General features: G+C 38.6%; 1 long non-coding RNA gene across 2 annotated transcripts; it reads left to right on the forward strand.

Annotated features, from left to right (window-relative positions):
- The first annotated feature begins 7 nt into the window (after positions 1-7).
- Positions 8-17555, forward strand: LOC102150775 (uncharacterized). Of its 2 annotated transcripts, XR_001380581.3 has the most exons (5): positions 11-378; positions 3971-4079; positions 6265-6435; positions 13222-13307; positions 17008-17555. It is a non-coding gene; the product is annotated as an uncharacterized lncRNA (long non-coding RNA). The 2 variants fall into 2 exon arrangements; XR_287996.4 differs by lacking the exon at positions 6265-6435 and having other exon boundaries at positions 8-378.
- Positions 17556-22207: the final 4652 nt, after the last annotated feature.

Consider the following 22207-nt stretch of genomic DNA (forward strand, 5'->3'; position numbering starts at 1 on the left):
CCGGAGCAGAGTCCACGGGGCTCTGATTTCAGGAAACGTGGTCGCGCGGGTCGCTGACCGAGATGTCTGGGTGCGACAAAGATTGCGCCCAGATAAACAAGTCAGACTCGCACTCGGTAGTGAGTGATGGGCGACAAAAGGCAAGGCCAACACAAAGGGGCATTTTTGTTATCGAAAAGCCCTTGAAGCAACTAAAGCTAAAGAACATGAGGTTAGCTAAAAATCATCTGGCTTGCTCAGAAGGTCTGTTTGGGTGTTTCGTGTTCGCAGGGCAGCACCTGTTGTACTGTTCTGCCTGTAGCCGTTTACCCTCACACCTCCATTTTCAAAAACATTTTCCTGGCATGGAGAATTTGTTGGTGATTTGGCTGGCTAGAGGTAAGAATACCTTTGACTGCAGGGAAGATGCAAAGCTTTATTTAGTGAGATAGAATCCAGGTCGATTATTTTCAAGGAACCTGAAATTCAATTCTGGGGCTGAGGGGGAGTTCTTATTTCTTGAAGGGTTAAAGAGGAAGTTCTGCTTTCTCTATGTCAAAGCTAACTTTATCAAAGTTAAACTGTTTAGATGTTTTTTCTAACCTGGGGGGAGGAAAGTCCCTGGCCTAAGGGAGAAAGTGAGTGGTAGTCTTAAATTAACGAAGTCAAATATCTGGAATTATTCAACAAAGTTAACAGACATCTGTTGAGCCCCTAGGATGTGCCAGGAATCTTTCTAGGGCTTTGCGTCATCCATTTGTCATGTGTTGCTCATGGCTAAGGGATGGACAGCATCCTGTTCACCCCCTTCGCAAGGAAGCTGGAGATGCATCGAATAATTCCATGTAAGAAATGGAAACGAGTGAGGGGGCATGGCCTGAAATAAGCTCAGTCCTCTCCTTCACTGAGTAAACCAGACTCAAAATGTACTTTTAAGGTAGAGAGGGAAGAATTGAGGATTTCAGGCTGCTAAGGTGTGAACCAAGCACAGTGGAAGAATGAGGAGAGCCTGTTCAGAGGACACTAAGGACACCTGTTGCCTTGTATGCAGAAGTGGTGGGGGTGGGTGGGATTTACAGGTGAGGACTCTACAGGGCCTTAAAAGGCAGGCTAGAGGTTTGGACTTTATTCCACAGATACTTGGAGGTGGTGAAAGGGGTGTAACTTAAAGCATTGTTTTAAGAAGGTAAATTTGCCCTCAGCGATTAAGGTGGATTGAAACTGGGAGAGGCTAGAGATAGGTCAGGTCAGTTGTGAAAAGCAAAAAGCTGACTTTGAAAGAAGATTTGGCTAGATTTGACGACTGCTAACGAAAACTGTCAGAAGTTTACTAAGAATTCTAGGAAGCCAGGGCCTTCTGAGTAATGGATGAATCAGAGGGAAGAAGGCCACCATGTTTCAGCTGCAACTCGGCTCTTAAAACAAATAGGTCACAGGTCATGGAACTAACATTTGCTTAAGTTGATCCCCTCTGCTGACTTTATTAAGAATTTATCACAGTCACCTCACGTTCATATTAGCTTCTGCCGCTAAGAGGAAGGGGTTTCCCTCCCAAGAGCACAGATACAGAGACTTCCTAGCTCACTTTCTTTAACTGTTCTTCTGGGGGAATCCATGTCGTCCTTTCCTCGCTCTCTTGCACACAGGATCTCAGCGCCTCATTGAACCAGCATCTTTTTTATAAGTCTCATTTAACCAGGAAGCATGAGGGCATGGAGATCCATTTCAGTGCATCTCGTCTACTTTTCCAAGCATTGGTGGAGCACCTGCTATGGGCCAGGCCCTGGGATAGCTTCTGGAGCTGCTCGTAGACTCACTAAGCCCAGGCAGGGCCTGAAAAGCTGCCTAGAGCTTACTTCAATTTGCATTTTATGTGGTCAGCAGCATTGCTCTTAAATTGCCCCGGACTCCTTTCTTTATGGAAGAGTTCTAATCACTTGTCTGGTGCATTTTGCTACTATCATTTGTGCTTATACAGTCTCTGCATAGGCATGCACAGTTCCCAGCTGGCAAATGGATTGTGTTCTGAAAGTCAGTCTGTAATTCATATTCCCATAGGAACAATGATATGTTCAACAGCCAGTGCACATACACTCTCACACACACCTATGCAAGACACTTCTGACCCGTAAGTTGGTTGAACCATATATTTAAAAATATCAAAATTCATCATTTTTCTTTCTGGGAAAAATATTTTTTAAATTTCCACGGAGAACTCAACCTCTCTGTGAAGTCTTAGATTCCGGAAGAAAAAGTTCTTGTTGCCTTCATGGTAAAAGGTTTCCTCTGCCCACGGTCCTGGGTAGAGGAGGAGGTTATACCTCTGTACAGTCGTGGGCTGTCCGCTTGCCAATCTGTGGCAACATTCTTAGGAGGGGAATCCCTCCTATGGTGGTGTAAGGAGATGAGCAAAATCTGGATGATTGTTCTGTTATTAGACAGTACATCAGGTGTTTATCTTGAGGTACCCTGTGCTCCTACTTCGAATCTGCCATCTTTGTAATTTTCTGTACTTCCAATCTTTCTAAAATGCAAGTTTGATGCATTCTCCCCCCAGCTTCTACTCACCTTCAAGATCAGTTCCAAACTCCTTGGCATGGTATAATTGGCCCCTCGAGACCTGGCCCCTGCTTACCCTCCAGCTTCCTTTCTCATCTTATGTTGATGCTATAGGCAGAGGCCAGGTTTTCTCTGAAGTTGCTTTTAGATATATTGCTCCCTCTGCCTGGCAAGCCTTTTCCATTCCCTGCCGAGGTCATTCAGATTTATCCTTGAAGACTCGGCTTAGCTGCCAGTTTCTTTCAGCCACTTCTGTGACACATCACCCTATGACCACCCTCAGTGTGAATGAGGTGTATTCCCTAATTCCATAGCGCCCTGCACACACTTCTCTCCTAACACTCATCATAAGGCTGACAGGTGTTCATTTACGTATTTGTCTCCCCCAGGAGACTGAACTACTGGAGATCAGAGACTAATCTGTGCGTTCCAAGTGTCCAGCATGTAGCATATGAAAGGCACTCAAATGCATACTGAAATAATGGAGTAGATGGGGAGAGGACCTGTGACCATGGCTAGCCTAGAATAGCTAGATTCCAACGATGGAGTTAATACCTGCAGGGGAAACTAGAACACCTGGGGAAAGCCCTGTGCTGTCAGGTTAAAGGTCTGAGATTCTTGGAAAGAGGCCCTGAGGTTAGGTCAGACTGGCTCGAAAGGAATTATTCTAGAGGTATATGTGGAATGGAGAAGGTGGTACGGGTAGGGTGACTCCACCTGGGGTGATTTTGACCCCCAGGGAACATTTGGCAATGTCTGAAGACATTTTTGGTTGTCACAACCAGGGTATTGAGGGTAGTGATACTGGCATCTAGTGGGTAGAGATCAGGGATGCTGGTAATCATACTACAGTGCACAGGAAGCCCCCTACAATGAATAATTATCTGGTCCAAATGTCAGTAGTGCCGAGTTTGAGAAAGCTTGCCACATAGGATACCATGAGAAGTTACTGACACTCTATTTTTTAAGTTAATTTAAAGCAAATGAGATTTGGTAAATTGTTAACTTTTGATGTGAAAAAAAAAACACTAGAATCTAAGAGATGTGAGTTCTAGTCCTGGCTGTAGAAAAAGCTAGCTGTGTTTCCTAAGGCAAGTCACCTTTCTGGACCTCTTTTTGTTCAACTCAGGCTCTTTCCAGTTCTAACAGCCCATGGCTCTAAACCTGGCTCAAATGTCTGATTAAAACCACCAGTGATTTGAAAAAAGAAAGACAGTTGTGATCACATATTCTGTTTTTTTACCTTGGTTAAATGTCTTTCTTCAGGAACTAGAAGGGTTCCTAATCCTCGGCTTTACCAAGACAACCGATGACCATTGTAACAATATCACTTAAGAGATGAGACAAGACATATTCATATTATAAATTGAAATGTTGCCTCCAAGGTGGCAGTACTCATCTGCACGTGACATTTATGAATGTTTTCCAACAGCATCTACCAGATATCAGGAACAAGGGAAAGGAAGGCACCAAAGTTAAAGCTAAGAGTTCCAGTCTGAATATCTACTTTTCTGGATTCTGGAAAATTACAGTATAAACAGGTGTGTTATATATAATGAAACATATAGGGGAGAGTATGTGGGGAATTAGGTTAGGGGACTGGATGATGAGTGATGGTTGTACCATACCTTTAAGTACAGTTTTTTTTTTACTGCATTAATATATCACAATGAATTATGACTGTTGGCAGATATTTTAGAAATCTCGAAATAGATTCAGCTTAGCTTCTAGTGCCCTCCCCAATATGGCACAACGATACCTGTTCAGCCTTATCTCTCACGTTTCCTTTGTTTAAGCAATCTGGTCAAAACAGGATTAAAAATCTTCCTCAACTTACAATGGAGTTATATCCTGATAAACCCATCATAAATTGAAAACATTGGTAAGTCAAAAATGTGTTTAATACGCCTAACCTACTGAAAATCATAGCTTAGTCTAACCGATCGTAAACGTGCTCAGAGCACTTACATTAGCCTACAGTTGGGCAAGATCATCGAAGACAAAGCCTATTTTATAATAAGGTGTTGAATATCTCATGTAGTTTATTGAATACTGTACTGAAAGTGAAAAACAGAATGGTTGGAGGGCTACAGAATGGTTTTATGTGTGTGGGTTGTTTACCCTCGTGATTGCATCATTGTTTACCCAGGCAGCTCGCTGCGCTGCCCAGCCTCACAAGAGAGGATCGGACAGCATATCGCTAGACCGGGAAAAGATTAAAATTCCAAGTACAGTTTCTACTGAATGCATATCGTTTTCGCACCATTGTAAATTCAAAATATCCTAAGTCAAATCATCGTAAGTCAGGGACCCTCTGTACTTATCCTCCCTAAGACCTGAATTTACATGTCGGTGCTTCTTTGTGTTAACCCACGCTATTCTATGTCTTCATTTTCCTAAATTCTACCTTTCATTCAAGGTTCAGGGGCAGCTCTTTCATGAAGTTGTCCTTGATCACATCCCTCTGTCTTGTAAAAGAGCATCCTCACCTTTTAACTCTGATGGCATCCGTTAGCTAATATGGGCCATGTAGCTAATATGCAGTCATATTACATGAGTACAAATCTTACCTGTTCTGCTAAATCTCTTGTTCCCTGCATATTCCTAACCTACTCCCTTGGGCAGACCTGCTTGCTTGTCTGTATTTGGCCCTTGAGTCTAACCTTGGGCAGGGACGGTTTCATCTTCATCATGCAGCCCCAGGCCTAGCATATGTTGTATGCATATGTGCTCAATCAATACCTGTTTATCTAATGGATGGGTGGATTTATTACATACTGAATGAATTCATCTAAAACAGGTTGATTAGCTTATCTTAGCCTCCTTTGTTAAAAGTCAAAGAAATGCTGGCATAGAGATTTGCAAGGAAGAAGAATTTTTGCTTAATTATGATAACTAATTATCTAAAAAATATTTGGCTAATATTTTAGTGAGACTCCTATTAAGATTCTAGATGTTCAAATTACTATCAACAACCTTTAAAATTAACAGTGTCTATTGTATTTTATGGAAATGCCAACCAACTATCCAGAATCCTCATTGGATTACATTCTCATTGAATAAAAAATGTGGAATATGAATGCTCAGTGGTTCTTAGCAATCAAGGAGCCATGTAGCGCTCCAGTGTAATGTTTCAACCTTTCCCCAAAACCGTATTGAGTCTTGGCCAGACATATTAGCATGAGCTGACCGACAAAAGATGTAGGTTCTAGGAAAGTAAGAATAGAAATGATTCCAGCTAGCATTAACCCTATAAGTGTGTTAGTTATCATCTGTGTGGTATGTTAAAGCACTGGCAAGTAGTGAACTACTTTGAATGATTACATTAAGTAATATAGGACACAAAAAAACTTTCCAATACTGTTAAGTCAAGAGGAAAATTGGAATGGTGTCTAATCTAACATATGTATATACTTTTTCTCCTCCTTCCACTGTAATCAAATCAATCAATCTCTTTTTCCATATATATATACACACATGTATATATATACACACACATATATGCATGTGTATATGTATGTATATGCATTTCTTTCTCTCAAGCAAACACTCACTCATTTCTTCTCTGTTCCTGCCCCGTCTGGCTTCTGAAAGTCTGAAGAAGTCAGAGCTCTACAGAAAGTCAATAAAAATGGTTGTATTCAATATGCGAGGTTCAAGTTACCCTTAAATTTGGAACTCCTAATCAACTCTATATTTAATTAATTACTTATTTGTATTATACAGGGTGATTCAAAAAGAATTGCACCTTGGCCACCCAGATCCTCAGATGTCTCACTTTGCAACTTCCTTCAGACAGAATACCTCCGGAACCTCACATCTGTACTGCACCTTCATTTTTTTTCAACCTTCAAAAAATGAAGAATCTTGTCCTGGCTGCCATTTCAGTTGTCAAAGGTGACATTTTACAAAGGGTCAAGGGTGATTGATGCGTGCCCTAGGAACATGAAAGGTGCATACTGAACATTTATTAAATTATGGAGAGGGCTTCTTTACAATGAAAGTTGTCAAATTATGGCCCGTGCTCTAAATCCATCCTGCCCACTGTTTTTGTAAATAAAGTTTTATTGGAACACAGCTATGCACATTCCCTTATGTATTGTGTACAGCTGCTTATACTACAACAGAGTTGAATATTGCAGCAGAGACTATCTCACCTGCAAAACCTAAAATATTTAGTCTCCGGCCCTTTGCAGAGTAAGTGTGCAGACCCATCTTTACAAACTGACCTTTTCTACATGCTCCTATAAACCCCAGTTACTGGTTAATGCATTTCCAAAAGTTGCACTTCTTTTGGAATCACCCTGTACTTGAACAATTTCTATTACAAAAGTCTTAACAATTATACCATAAAATCGTTGAGAATATTTTTGTATACCCTGCAGATCCTACATAGAACAGCAGTGGGTGCATACTAAGCCTGTTATAAATATTTGTTGATAGATTGATTAAATTGAGCATTTATTAAAAGAATCATGAATCTCATAAGAAAAAATTAGCTCTCAGTTTTCCTTGAGTGTATCTCATTTTCCACCTATTTTACTTTTCCTACATATCTCTCAGAATGTTCGAGTCCTAATATATTTAAATACTAGGTCTGTGTACTAGAGAAGGATGAAGAAAAATAAAAATATAAAATACAGGCAATACCAGCTATAAAACACACAGCTCACAAATCTTTTTATCCCTAGGACCAAAAGAAAAGAGAGAAGAGAAAAGCACCCCAGTTTATTATGTCCCATTTTAAAAAGTAATAGACTTTTATTAAGACCTACAATTATGATAGGTATGGTATGGGTTAAGAGGCTGGACGAGTAAGACCCCTGGTCTGAGAAGCCTAAAATCCTATAGGTGATATTAATAACATGTTTGTAATATTTTAAGGTTTCCAAGCTCTTTCCACATTCACTGATCATTTTATCCTTACAGTGACATGTGAACCGGGTTGTCCCAACGTCTCACTTATCTTTGTCACCTCATATTGTTGCTTTACTTGGACAAGATGGAAAAACATGTGATTTAAAACTGTCTTGATTACAGATGTAAAAACTTGTCTTCTGATTCCTAGTTCCCTATTTTAAGCTATCCAACCTAGTCTTAAGGTAGGTAACTTTTAAGGAATGCCCTAGAAATTGTGCCTTTTTTCAGGCTAAGAGAATCTGGTAACATTTTGCCTTATTTTATATTAGTTATTAATGGGACAAGCTCAATTCAGGACTTATAAAGGCCACAATAAATCTGTATATCTCCTTTACGCTCTGTACTTTAGGCAATATACTGTGACAATTCACTAAAGGCTGTACTATTTGAGGATGAGTTAGAAACACTGATATAGGACAAAGTGTTGTGCCCTTCAAGGCTCCTTGATCTGTTTACATTGATATTAATAGATGGTTCTGGGCTTCAGTCACAGGCCTGAATAATTCAGGTCATACTGACCTGCTGCACTTTTTAAAAACTATAAAATATTCTGGGAAATATTTTAGATCGGTGATACCTGCAAGTTATTGAAAAAGTTCAAAAGTCCACAGAAAATTAAGAAACTGTCTGAACTACAGTGGTGTAGAAATAATTATAGTCAATATAATAAATCAACTTGTTCTTAAATTGTCCCATTTGGATTAGTGTCCAAAGGGAATGTTTTATTATTAACAGCATATGGCAGATAATTAGAAAATACTACTGATTTTCTATATTTATTGTTTTTTGAGATGGGTAAACTAATAATTTTATTGTGGGCCAAACTCATCAAAACAATTGGTTCCATATGTTTTTGTAATTAATATTAATTAATTGCATAACTATTATGCAATTGTATAGTATTAGAAAGTAGCTATTTGAGAATATAATGAATGTCCAATGGTATTTTATAGCTTGAGCTTCCTACTGTAAAGAGGTTAACCTTTTTAGCATGAACTGCATGCTCTGTGCCTGTTCCTGACTCTGTATCCTACAGTAAAAGGAGTAAAACAGCAGAGATAGATTAGATTGTACTCTACTGCCTCTGGAATTCTTTGAAAGTCTATTTCAGAGTCTTTCCAGCAGCCTTACCTTACTGACATTTAGATGGAAAATGAAAAGAACCTAAAAACCTGCACACTTGCTAAAGACAACTAGAGATTTCCATTTTACAGAGCCTTGTTTATCCTTTTGTTTCTGCTTTTTTTTTTTTAAATCTAAATGCATTTATTAAACATTTTTTGGGCACATTGCCAAATCGGATGCTACTGTATATAAAGAAACTGTGTGGAGTGTGGTAACACCATCTGGCACTGTGAATACATTTTGGAATGCTTGTGGAAATTTCAAAGAAAAATGTAGGAAATTTTGTGTATAATTTTCTTAAACTTATTTCCATGAGATCCATGATTTAGGAAACACATTCTACAGGTTTTCCACAGACATTTGGATGATTTTTTTTTTATACCCAGATAGTGCTTTATGAAAAAGCATAATGCTTGGTTCTTACCTTTTAATGACTCATTAATTCTGTGTAAAATAGAGCTGTTAATAGTAGATTTTAAAAATATGCCATGTAAAAAAATCTTTAGAGGATTTGTGAACTTCATATTAATTCTTCCCCAATCTTAATAAGGTAGCAAACCAAAGTGCCTCTCAGTTTGAAGTTAGAGAAACTGAAGTACAGCCACAATGTATGTTTGTGACATTCTAGATACAATCAAGAAAAGAAGTAGAGTGCTACTACACGTGTTTATGACATCTGTCTGTCTGCTAAGCTAGGAGTTGTTACAACTCACAGGATTGAGCAAAAAGGCACCTCAAACGTGAAATACATCGCTCTGTTTATTCCTGCATCTGTAAATACCAGTTTGTTAGTTCATCAACATTGGAGGAGTCAAGCCAATTCAGATTTTAATTCGGTAGGCTGAAGGCACTGTTTTAGTTTGCAACCTGAGAACTCTCACTGTCACAATTTTAAGTGACCTAATTGATATGATGTTGACCTAGGAGCAATACCAAGGTGAAACTAAAATCATTACCAGCAATTATCTATTATATTTAAAATTAAGTACCTGAGAAACAAAGGTTTCCAAAATATGATTAAAACAAGATTATATCTATGTGGATGCTACCAACATATTAATACACCTCCCAACTCAGAGACATAAAGCCTGTGTTCTATAAAGATGTTTAATTATTTCAAATTCAAGTCTTTGTATAACCAACAATCATGGACTATTTTTCAAGGGCAGTGGTAAGTAAAATATGGAATTTATTGGCTGATGGTGCTGTTCAAGTGCCCTTCTACATAATATGTTTCGTGTGTTCTGTTTCAAAGCCATTTTGATAATGAATCAACAGATGTTACATGAAAAAATTGTTCTAAGGATTCCTGCTAGCTTTCTCTCAGCCATTCATGTTTAATTTGGGAAGGAAATTTGAAGAAGTAAATTAATACCTATTCTACCTGTTTTTAAAAGTTTATGGTAATAGAAGAGTCAGACATAATGAATATTTCTCAAAGTCAAGTGTTCTATGAAAGGCAGTTTAGATTGGAAGAGGTAGAAATATTCACAATGATAGTATATTATATTACAAGTAAATACTTTATGAGAATTAGTGGATATAGTCAGATATAGGTAAAGAAAAACAAAAGAGAGTCAAATAATTTGGAGAATATTTGATCTACTTAAAAGTTATACCTCCAACACTAAATTAATACACAAAAATGCGAAGTAATCAATTTTAAATTGAAGAATAATTTCAGATCTAGTTCATGGGAAATGATTGCCTCTGCCTCATGCATGCAGGAGTAGATAAGCTGCTCTGTTATCTCAGCTCCACTTATAATCATCAATTTTTCATTCAACTGAACAGTTGATGATCAAGAACTTAAGACAGTTCAGCTGATGGGATACCAATCATTGTGATTTCGGCTGTAAATATTGTGAAGAATTAGGTGCAACAAAAATTCAAGCAAATGTGGGCTGGCCCAGCGGCGTAGTGGTTAAGTTCAACCTGCTCCGCTTTGGCGGTCTGGGTTCGCAGGTTTGGATCCCAGGCATGGACCTACATCACCCATCAAACCGTGCTGTGGCAGCATCCCACATACAAAATAGAGGAAGATGGACACAGATGTTAGCTCACGGCCACTCTTCCTCAATCTCCCCCTCCCCCCCAAATCAAGTAAATGTGAATTTTGGCCCTCAATTTTACGTTTCAAAGACTTAGTAAAGTGTCAAATACCAAGAATATACCATTGGAAGATGCTATTTAGCTGTACACTATCCCATAGAAGCAGGTAAATTGACCCAACTCTAGCACTTGCTTCCATGCCCAGTTCCAGTTTCTGTTATCTTCTTCTGGTTGTTCATAGGTGTAATTTGACAACACTCTACCTGAATAGGTTAGCCATAATTGTGAGGGGATTAAAACACAGACTCTGGAGCCAGACTGCCTGGCTGGGTTAGCCTCCTCACTCTTGCTCTGTGAGTTGGGCTCAACAGATCACTTCTCTGTGCCTCAGTTTCCTACCTATATAAAGTTGATGATGATAGTACCTATCTCATGGAGCAGTTGAGAAGATGAAATGAATTAATACACTTAAAGCTTTAATTAGAGTGCCTGGTCCATGGTGTATGCTTAATGGCTATTACCTATTGAGGCTTTTGGTGGTTATTATTGCTATTAAATTTCCAGGCATTAGGTCCTTTCTTGAGAATGAAGATACTGTATTTGAAATTGAAGGAAATTGGTATGTAAGAACATGAGTCCTACCAAGTGATAAGAAAAAAATCTAAGACAGAAGATGAGAAAGCTTTGAAATCAGAGGAATGTTACCAATCAACATAGGGAAATATGAATAGAAATGCTTAGTTTAATAGAAAGGAAAGGAAGAAGAAATATTTTATTTTTGCAGCAAATCAAAACACTGTTGGATGCTTGTTAAGAGGAAATGGAGGCCATATGGAGAAAACAATTCCATTACACAGTGTGGAATGGATTTAAAGGACAGCTGAATAGCTAGGGCATGAATTATGTAGGCCTTTAGCCATATAATGTCATAGATTAACAAAGCAAACAGCAGGGGGCATTGTGGTAGTTAATGAGAGGTGGAAAGAGTTGTCAGGCTTCAATGATCAGTTTTTATGATGCGGTTTTCCTCATTAAGGAAGTATACTGATAACATTATTTTGGTTCTTTCCAATCATTGCATGCATTAGGACCTTAATATTCTAAATCTTTTCATTTTATTTATTTTATCTCTATAGTTCTTATATTCATTGCCTTTGTATTAACTTTTTGCTTGTAACCATTACAAGTGGTTGCTGCCTTTTTACTGATTAACTTGTTAATTAATTAATTAGCTCAATTTTAAAATTTATATTAGGCATATTTTAAAGATCGCCAGAATGTGTTTTCCGCAGTGGCCTAGTTGTCTGATAACTAAATAGTAGAGGGGTTTGAGCATGTTTTATAGGTATTTTATTATTATTTTAAAATGGAGAAGTTCTTGTTAAAGACTTATTAATTGATTCTGCATTTAAAATAATTGTTTAACACCTATCCAAAATGATCCACATGGTTGTTTAGGATTAGGCAGGGAGAACCAAAACACAAAGAAAAATTAGATAATTTTTTTATTAGCTGAAATATTTTACTTTGCATCATAATGAGTTAAAAAAATACATAGAAAATAAATATTCTTCCTTTATCAATGTCAAGAGAGTCCAGACATGAAAAATCATCCTGTAGGACTTCAGAATTTCAAAAGGACAGATAGGATTATTTTGAAGTTTTAATAAGTATTGAGAAAAATTGAACTATTGAACAGTCCAACCCATAGGTAGCAGGTTCTATTGCTTTCTTCCTCCAATATTATAATTTTCTCCAGTTATTATGGATTCTAAAGCTAAATTTTTGGCTTGACTAGAAATGGATACATTTAACCTTTTAACATTAATTTATCTGGGTGAATTATATTAGCAATTTATGATCAGTGCTGGTTTTGAGTAGATAGGAAGTGAAGGACATAAAGTGTTTTTAAGATTTCATGTTCACAGTGACTGAGATTCCTTCAAAGAAAAAAAGTTCCTGCAACAAGAGCTGAGCAAATATCTATCAGTTTGCCTTCCAAAAAATGAATTGAGCCTTGTGTCTTAAAAACAGCATTTTAAAAATAAGTCATAAGGGAGATGAAGTGCTGAGCTGTGGTGGATGATATTCCAGTTATCTCTTCAATCAATTTTGTATAATGCTTTGGAAGGAGAATAACAAGTAATATGAAATCATTTTTCAAGATGCTATATGTGCACACGCTTAGTTCTATTTCTGTTTTCATTGGAGCAGGCAATTTATGCAATGCACTTGTAATATTCCAAGAACAAAGACCAATTTCCCTGAAGGTTATGAGCACTCTTGAATTTTACCAATGCAAAAAAAATATTATTTTCCTGTTGTCACATTTTAGATAATGAAGTTTGCTAGATGTACAGAGTCTCCCTGAGTTGTCTCAGGAAGTATGCCCACCGCGGGTATATTTTATTCTGAGATTCAGAAAGTGGATGTTGGCAGTTCTTTAACAAGCATTGACAAGTAGTAATTAGTGGTGAGTGTTGTGGAAGATGGAGGGCTGAAAGGATTTGGGCATCAGCGTCTGAACAGGAGTATCTTTTATTCTTGGGAAAACAAGTATCCAATTGATCTGTTTATGATCCTTAGTCTAGGTTTCAGGAACCGGACATGAAGCTCTGTGTGACTGAAATGAACCACCTGTTGTCTTCAAATGGAAGTGAAGAAAAGGTCGAGTAAGGACAATATATTAATCCTTTTGGCACCCCGTAGCCATTTTGCTTGTTTTGTTTTACTTTGGGGAGTTGGGTAGGGATGAGAGTAGAAATGGCTCCTATTTGGACCCCTTCATGCGATTCTACCCCTGACTATGACATGCATGCATTCAGGCATGTGATAGCAATGTCACAGATTCCAAAGTTCAAAAGTGGCCTTGTGTCTTTGCTTGTCTGTTTTTTCCTTGAATGTTTACATGGTTTTGTTTGTTTTTCAACTTACCAGTGGTGCCTCACGGGTGCACTATTTCCCTAACAACATATGTAGAAACAGTGTGTTTAAAAGGTTCATAGCTACCTGACAAATAACCAAATGCGGAAATCCCTGGGTTGCGAGAAGCACAGATACTTTCCAGCCTTCCTCCCTCTCATGCAATCTAACCGGAATGAATAGAACACAGAGACTGGTTGATTACCCTCTCCACGCAATCTCCCTGAAGTGCCCCCAACTCTGGGGGCACAGTCCTGCTTAAACTTGCTTCTATCGCATTCCACACGGAGGGCAGAGTTCTGAATGTGTACACACTCTGCCCTTGCCTAGTTTCATGTTATGTAATAGCTGCAAATGCTCTTGTGTGCCTGCATATAAACTATGAGGAGGAAGGGGATATTGCAAAACGAAGCCTTGGTATAATTTCTACCAAAAAGGCCCATTTTGCTAAAGTTTGGGACCCCATTATAAGATCACAGAGGAAAAGCCAGACAGGAAAGGGTTTGAGTTTATAAATCCTTGTCTGTTAGACCTGAATGCAGAAAATTAGGACTGGTTTGAAAGTTTTAATTTGCTTCATTAGCTTAGTAGTTGGAATGCAACTCTTAGATCGCAGCTACTAAGAAACCACCAGGCTTATTCAGATATATCCAACTACTGGAGTCACCTCATTCAATGACTAAGTTTAGCAAAAAAAAAGAAAGGGGAGAATGAAAATGCAGAAAGCTAAACTGGGACAAAAGAATGCTTTTAGGTCAGCTAGTATGAAGTATTAGCTATAACTTCACAGATGGTCCAAACAGATGAAGAGGAGAAAGGATGGCTACAGAGATCTGGCAGTCAGCCTCTTGACTTCTGCCACTCGTTGCAATGGTGTTTTCATTTATTTATTTATTTATTTTCTCTTTTAAAGGGAAGATGGAGTGGGGATAAGAATGACTTCAAGCATCTCACTTGATAATCTTGTTCTTCTTGAGAGATTTACCTATCTCTTGTGAATAGGAAGAACTTTGCTTGTAAAATCAATTTCAGATAACCATATTTAGATGGGTGGCGATCATCATTTTTCTTAAAGTTGCTTCCAGCAGCCGGCCCAGTGGCGGAGCGGGTAAGTTCGCACGATCCGCTTCTCGGTGGCCCAGGGTTCGCCGGTTCGGATCCCGGGTGCGCATGCAGCACCGCTTGGTGAAAGCCATGCTGTGGTAGGCATCCCATGTATAAAGTAGAGGAAGATGGGCATGGATGTTAGCTCAGGGCCAGTCTTCCTCAGGAAGAAGAGGAGGATTGGCAGTTATTAGCTCAGGGCTAATCTTCCTCCAAAAAAAAAAAAAGTTGCTTCCAAACTTCTTTTTCTATATATATACTTTGGAAATCCAAGAAGCCATCAGCACCGATGATGTTGTAGCCAAACCGAGCCTTTGGTGAAGGAAAGCATAGCTGAGGAGTCGATGAGGGTCCCAGTAACATCATGGTTGTACTATTAAGCCTAATTTATTCTGTAGATTCTTTCGATTGTATAATTTCTTAATACTCTCCCGTGTTCAAGAGTATATGCCTTTTTTTGGTAAATGGCCTTATATATTCTTTAGAAGTAGGCTGCGTAGAAATTATAACCAAATGAGGGAAATAAGCATCCTCATAGTGTATCTCTTTGATTACACTGATCTTCATCTCAGTTCATGTCAGCAAACCTGGCCTTGTCATTCTCTTCCCTATCTCAAGGGCAGGGTTTCTCAACCTCGGCACTATTGACATTTTTGGGCCAGATAATCCTTTGTCGTGGGGTGCTGTCCTTTGCATCCCTGGCCTCTACCTACGGGGTGCTAGTAGCAGCCCCCTTGTTGTGACAACCAAAAATGTCTTCAGACACTGCCAGATGTGCTCTTGGGAGCAAAATCACCCCTGATTGAGAACCGTTGCCCGAGGGTGAAAAGATTTTCCAGGTTAGTCCCAGTTTATAAGTTTTCCCAAGTATATAGGATCCCCTTTCACTTTCAAAAGGGTCATAATTTGGACAGGGAATTAAATGGTCACCCAACATATCTCAGTAAATAGCAACTTCGTGTTTCCAGTTGCTCATGCCAAAACTTTGGAGATGTTCTTAACTCCTCTCATTCTCTCATACCCCTCATCAGCCATTAGTAAATCCAGTTGATTAAAACCACCTTCAAACTGTATGCCATATCCAGCACTTCTGTCCATGTCCACTGATATCACACTGGTCCAAGCCACCTCGACTCACCCAGAAGAACATGTGCCCCTCCTCAGGCTGTTCTCACACAGCTGCCAAAGCTATCATGTTTAATTAGCAAGCTGGATCATGCCACTCCTCTGCTCAAAATCCTTCAATGGCTTCCCATTCTACTTAGAGTTAAAGCCAAAGTCATTACAATGGTCTAAAAGTAGCCTTACAAGATCTGCCTAACCACTGCCCTCCTCCTTGTTCCGGTTAGCCTCTCTGACCTTATCCCTTTGGACTCACTGTTCAGCTACCCTGACCTCTGCTATTCCTTAAACACCTGGCACAGCCTGTTTCAGCGCTTTCCTCTGCCGATTCCTTTTACCTGCAACCTTCTACCTCCCGCCACTCCAGATATCCACATAGCTTGCTCCCTCATTTTCCAAGTCTATGTTCTACTCTCAGCTTCACAGTGAGGCCTTCTCTGACCACTTGATTTAAAATCACACCCTCAATTCATCTCCCCTGATTTCTTTCTTACCATAGCCCTTATCACTATCTGACATACTAAAATTTTACCCATTTCTTTATTTATTTCCTGATTTATTGTGTGTCTCTCAGAATTAGTATGCAGACTCCACGAGGGCGGGGGTTTTTCTCTGTTTTGTTCACTGTCCAATACTCAGTGCCTTTAGCAGTTTTCCTAGGAAACATGTAGTGGGCACTCAATAAATACTGAATGATGCAATAATGAATTTATTGAATACTTACTTTCTTCTAGGCATCAGGCTAATACTGAGTATACAAAAGTGAGTGCAGCACTATCCCTGCCCTCAAGAAGTTTAAAATCTAGTAGAGGACACACGCATGTAAATAAATAAGCACAGAAGCGTGAGATGCCTGCAATAAAGAGAAGAACGCATGGATGTGGTATAGAGGGATAAAAGGGATTGGTGGAGCACAAGGGATTGCAGTGCATTGAGGAGGAAGTGGCGGTAGGGAAGGGATAATACTTTGTCCCAGTCCATTATTTGCACAGCTGCTGCAATGCAAAGACGGTGTGAATGGCAATGTAAAGCCGCTGCATGTGCCAGTGGCTTTTCATCTTGTACACCCACACCTGCAGTGTGGAATCCTTACAGTTTAGCATGGTATATAAGGCTGATCATAATCTGGCTCCCTGTCCAGACTTATCTATTGCCACTCTCCTCCAAACAGCTTTTCTTGCTAACTAGACTGATGAGAACAATATGTGTCCTTAACACTTTCAGGCTTTTCCTGGCTCCTGGAGTGCCCTCCCCCACCGCATGGTCTACTTGACAGGTTTTAAGACTTGGCTGAAGTGGAATAGCCTCTGTGAAGACTTCCTTGATGTCACCTTCCTTCTGGGTAAATTATCACACGAAAGACCAGAGGCAGCTGCATCAGACAGGTTGGAAAAGTATGCATTTATTTCTAAAGAGAATGAACCTATTAAGACAGTTTGAAAAATGGTGCAAAAGAAATATATACCATCAATCAAGACTGTGTATTAACTTTGAGTAATTGTAGTCTGAAATCCACATTCCTGGAGCAAAGAAGTGACATACCTGCCATAGATCAGTGTAAACATGGAGACAGAACAATGAGAGCCTGTACAATAAACGAAGAGGAAGATTGGTACCAGATCAAAACATTTCCCTCATCTGCCTGCAGTTTAATCTGGGAAGAACTGGAATTAAGTTCTGGACCACACCATGTTTATGACTGACTACTTATTAATTGTATTTAAATGTGTCATAAAGTTAAATGTGTAGTAAACTATATGAATTTTATTTCATATTTTGAGTTTTTTGATTTATAACTACTAATTCCTTCTATCATGATAAAGTTGTGGGTTGAAAGTACCCATTCGATATTACGAAAGGTAAATACCACAATCGGTAGATCAGAGTGGTGGTTACAATCAAGATTCTAGTGACCAAAGTCAGACCAGTTGGGTCTGCAGCATGCTTTATAGACTAGTATCTCTGTAGGACCTGTTACTCTTTGAATATTTATTCAATAATTGAATAATTCAATGTTCAATTGAATAATTCAGTAACTGAAGGTCTAAGCGTCAGGCATTGTTTTGATCTTATAACCTTCTCAAGAATCTATGAATTAAGTTGTAATTTCTCCACTTAAGGATAATGAAGCTGAAGCTTAAGAAGGTTTAAGTACCTTCACCAGCCAACAAGAAGAGCGCTCAAGATCCAAACCTAGTTCATTCCAAAGTAAAGCTCGGTCTTAACTACCGTGCAGGTCTGTTTCTGTGCTACATCTCTGGATGATTTCATTTCAGGGCATTTGTGTCTGAATTGAGGATAATCTTTTGCATCAAATTGATACAGATTTTGATGCTAATCTGTGTATCATGAATCATGGTTAGTCACAGAAGTTATTTGTTCACTTTGTAATTGTTACACCTTAAACTCATTGACTTTAATGAAATGGCTGATAGTAATATTGGAGGCCTAATTGTTAGCTTGGGCAGGTGGACCGCAGGCTTGGTATTTAATCACATAATGTGCCTTTGTGAAAACAGAACAGTTGTAAGACCGGCATCAGCAATTCCTGAGGGAGGATTCCAAGAAGCAGCTAAGACCTTGAAAATTCCCCTGGGTATTATGGATTTCATTTTAAGTGAAAATGCAAAGCAATTAAATTTCTTGTAACTGAATTCCTTAATTATACACAGTTTCTATTGCTCATTTTTTAGTTAAAAGTTGACCTTGATTTCTTGGAAATATGTAAAAATATAGGTGCAAATGGAAAAAGACTGGAAGATAATATACAAGAAAAAATATTTTTGGTCTTAGGATAGTAGGAGAGCTAGGATGATTTTCCCCCTTTTAAAAATGTTCAATATTATTGTTTTAGTTGTTTCCCATTTTTAAAAGAAACAAATGTAAAATAAGTAAAACTTATTTACTATCTAATGCATAGAACAACATAGTGGGTTGGATTCCATTTTACTATTTATGCGGTGTTACACAAGTCACTTAATTCTATACATTAATAAATATTTTTACTAAATCTAAAATAAATATCATAGTTAGAAATTTGAATCCCTAGATATATATTTTAAATGTTTTCATCTCAATCTTTCATCATTTTTAAAATAGGCATTTTTGGGGCTGGCCCTGTGGCATAGTGGTTAAGTTCATGTGTAGTCCAGGGTTCATAGGTTCAGATCTGGGCATGGACCTAGCACTGCTCATCAAGCTATGCTGTGGAGGCGTCCCACATACAAAACAGAGGGAGATTGCCACAGATGGACAATCTTCCTCAAGCAAAAAGAGGAAGATTGGCAATAGATGTTAGCTCAGGGCCAATCTTCCTCACAAAGAAAAAAAATAACATAAAATAGGCATTTTCCTGCCTGTTTTAGGTAGGATTGTAATTCATGTCTTGGGTGATACTTATGCTGAAAGCAAATTTTTTTTAGCCCCTCATCCTGTTCTTTATTCTTTGCCTGCTTGCAACAACACACCATCTCCCATTACAAAACCTATGTAACTCTATTCAATATCTGGTGTTTTCACCTTTTAGGAATCTCTCCAAATTTCCTGACCAAAAAAAAAGCTAGAAAAGCAGATAAAAGGTCCATGAATGACCTTTAAAAAAACTGGATTACAAATTATCCTCCAATACTCCCAATATGATCCATTGAGGGCAAATCACCTGTCGTAGGTTGAAATGTGTTCTCAAAAAGATAAGTTCAAGTCCTAACAACTGTGAATTTGACCTTATTTGGAAATAGGATTTTTGTAGATGCCATCAAGTTAAGACTAGGTCATGTTGGATTAATATGGGCCTTAATCCGATGACTGGTGTCCTTATAAAGCAAGGGAAATTTGGGCACACAGAAGACACACAGGGAGAAGGCCATGTGACAAAAGAGGCAGAGATGAGAGTGATGCATCTACAAGCTGAGGAACGTCAAGGATTGCCAGCAGTCACCAGAAGTAAGGAAGAAGCAAGGAAGCCTTCAGAGAGACCATGGCCTTGACAACACTCTGACTTCAGACTTCTGGCCTCCAGAACTGTGAAAGAATTGCTGCTGTTTTAAGCCACTCCATTTGTGGTAATTTTTTTTACAGCAGCCCTACTTTGGGTGTTCATCACCCAAACCTGCATGGTCCATGTGGAATCACTATCTGTGTTGGATGAAGAGAGGGAAGCACTGTGGCATCTGATGACCCTGGTAACAGGAGGACCCCCAAATTTGAAACAGGTACTCAATGAGAACAGCAGCCGAAACTGGGAAGGATTCTGCTGGATTGAATTCATGAGTGTCTGCAAGAGGCCATGAGAGGATAAGGTCTAATAATGTCTGATGATACTGGAGGAATCCAACCCACATAAAACTAGCACACCAAAGATCCCTTCCAGGGAAGTTCTGCTTTGAACATGGTGGAGTTACAGCCCACCCAGCCTTCCTTCAGATAAACTGAGAAAAATACAAAACCAGCAACAAGCAAAAGCAGGCAGACTTTGGAAGAGAGTCAATACTTGGAGGAAGTGTTTCGCTCGGAAATAAGCCCCCTGTTCTCCTGTTTTGGTTTCTGTTTTGTAGCATTACCCTGAGAGCATCTGCAGTGCCACTGGAAGTGTAGGAGGGCTGAAACTCTGACAGACTGCTCCCCTTCTTTCTAGTAAGGAGAACCAGAGAAGGGGCTCAGGCAATCAGAGCTTCCAGAGAGTGAGGAGGGAATCCCAGAAAGGGAAGAATGAGAGATGGAGGACCCCAAAGAATGTGTGAAAACCTGCCGAGCCTCTGGCTCACCCTGGGACCAAGCACGCACAGAACAAACTGAAGTCAGTCTGAACTGAGAGCGGAGCCAACACCCAACACAGCTGTTGACAGTTTGCAGTTTGAGTTGAACTCAGTTAATTGCCTGCTAAAACATAAATATCACCATTCCGGAGGAAAATAACAGAAGCCAAAATGTCCAGGATATAAGGCAAAATTACTATATGTACAAAAAGCCAGAAAAGATATGATCCATTTTAACAGGAAAAGACAATCAACTGACGCGAACCTCAAGATGACCAAGATGTTAGAATTATCAGACCAGGGCTTAGCAGCAGCTATTTGAATACACTGAATGAGGCCAAAGGAGACATGCTCACAGGGAATCAAAGTGTAGACAATTTATAGAAATGTAAAAGAGGAACAGATTTTTAAACAAAAATACAATATAAAGTATATTTATATAATATAAAACAGTATAGGTTTAAATATAAAATTTGTTGGATGACATCAGTAGAAGAATAGAGATATGGAGATGACAGAAGAAATAATCAGTGAACCTGAAGATAGATAGATGGATAGATAGATAGATAGATAGATATAGATATAGATCTGTTTCTGAGGAATGGACGAGAGTGAGCTCTAGACAAGAAATAAGACTGGAAATACATTGACATAAAGACTGGTGGTGAGCATTAAGTAGATATTTAATTTGTAGTACTAAGAATAATGGTTATAAGGGAGAAAATATTGTCCTACAGATAGAATACAATTATTTTAAATGGTAAAGAATTAGGACTTTATATAAAAAGTAGATTAAGCTTCCTGATCTTCTCAATGGTCTTAGGACTGAAAAAACTTAAAGTAAAATTTTGGATAACTGAAGGGGAACGAGAAGAGGTGAGGTGAAGAGATTAGATTGCTAGCTATTTTCAATATTGCATACTTCCTTAAGATTAATTATGGGCGCGCACACACATAACACACTGTATCAGCATTTATTTTACTTAATGGAGAATCGTTAGAGGCTTTCCTGCAAAACTCAGAAAGAATATAATGATGCTTGCAATCTCCACTCCTATTTAATATTGTGTTGGAAGTATTAGTCAATGCAATTGGATAAGAGTTAGCAATTGAGGCACATGGATTGAAAAGGAAGAAGTAAAACTATAGATCTATGCTGTCCAATATGGTAGCCAATAGCCACATGTGGTTATTTAAATTTAAATTAATTAAAAGTAAAGGAAATTTAGAATTCAGTTCCTCAGTCACACTAGCCATAGTCCAAGTGCTTAATAGCCATGTGTGGGTAATGGCTGCCATTTTGGACAGTATAGATATTGAACATTTCCATCATTTCAGAAACTTCTATCAGATAGTGCTATTATAGATAATATCTATAACTTGAAAACCCAAAATAAGCAAAGGAGAAAATACTACAAACAATTAAAAAATTAGTAAAGTATTGAGTTTTAAAATTAACACACCTAACCAGTAGTTTGCATATAGAGACTCTTTTTACAATAGCAAATCCTAACAAGAAATATCCAAAGCTTACATGAGAAAAACAATAGCACACTCCTGGAAGACAAAAAGGTAGACCTGAATAAATAACAATATGCATATTCCTGGATAGGCATACTCAACACCATAAAGATTTTAGTTTTTCCTTCATTAATGTATAAGTTTAATGT

This window comes from Equus caballus, chromosome 11 (genome assembly GCF_041296265.1).
Source record: "Equus caballus isolate H_3958 breed thoroughbred chromosome 11, TB-T2T, whole genome shotgun sequence".
In the NCBI taxonomy this organism is placed as follows: domain Eukaryota; kingdom Metazoa; phylum Chordata; class Mammalia; order Perissodactyla; family Equidae; genus Equus; species Equus caballus.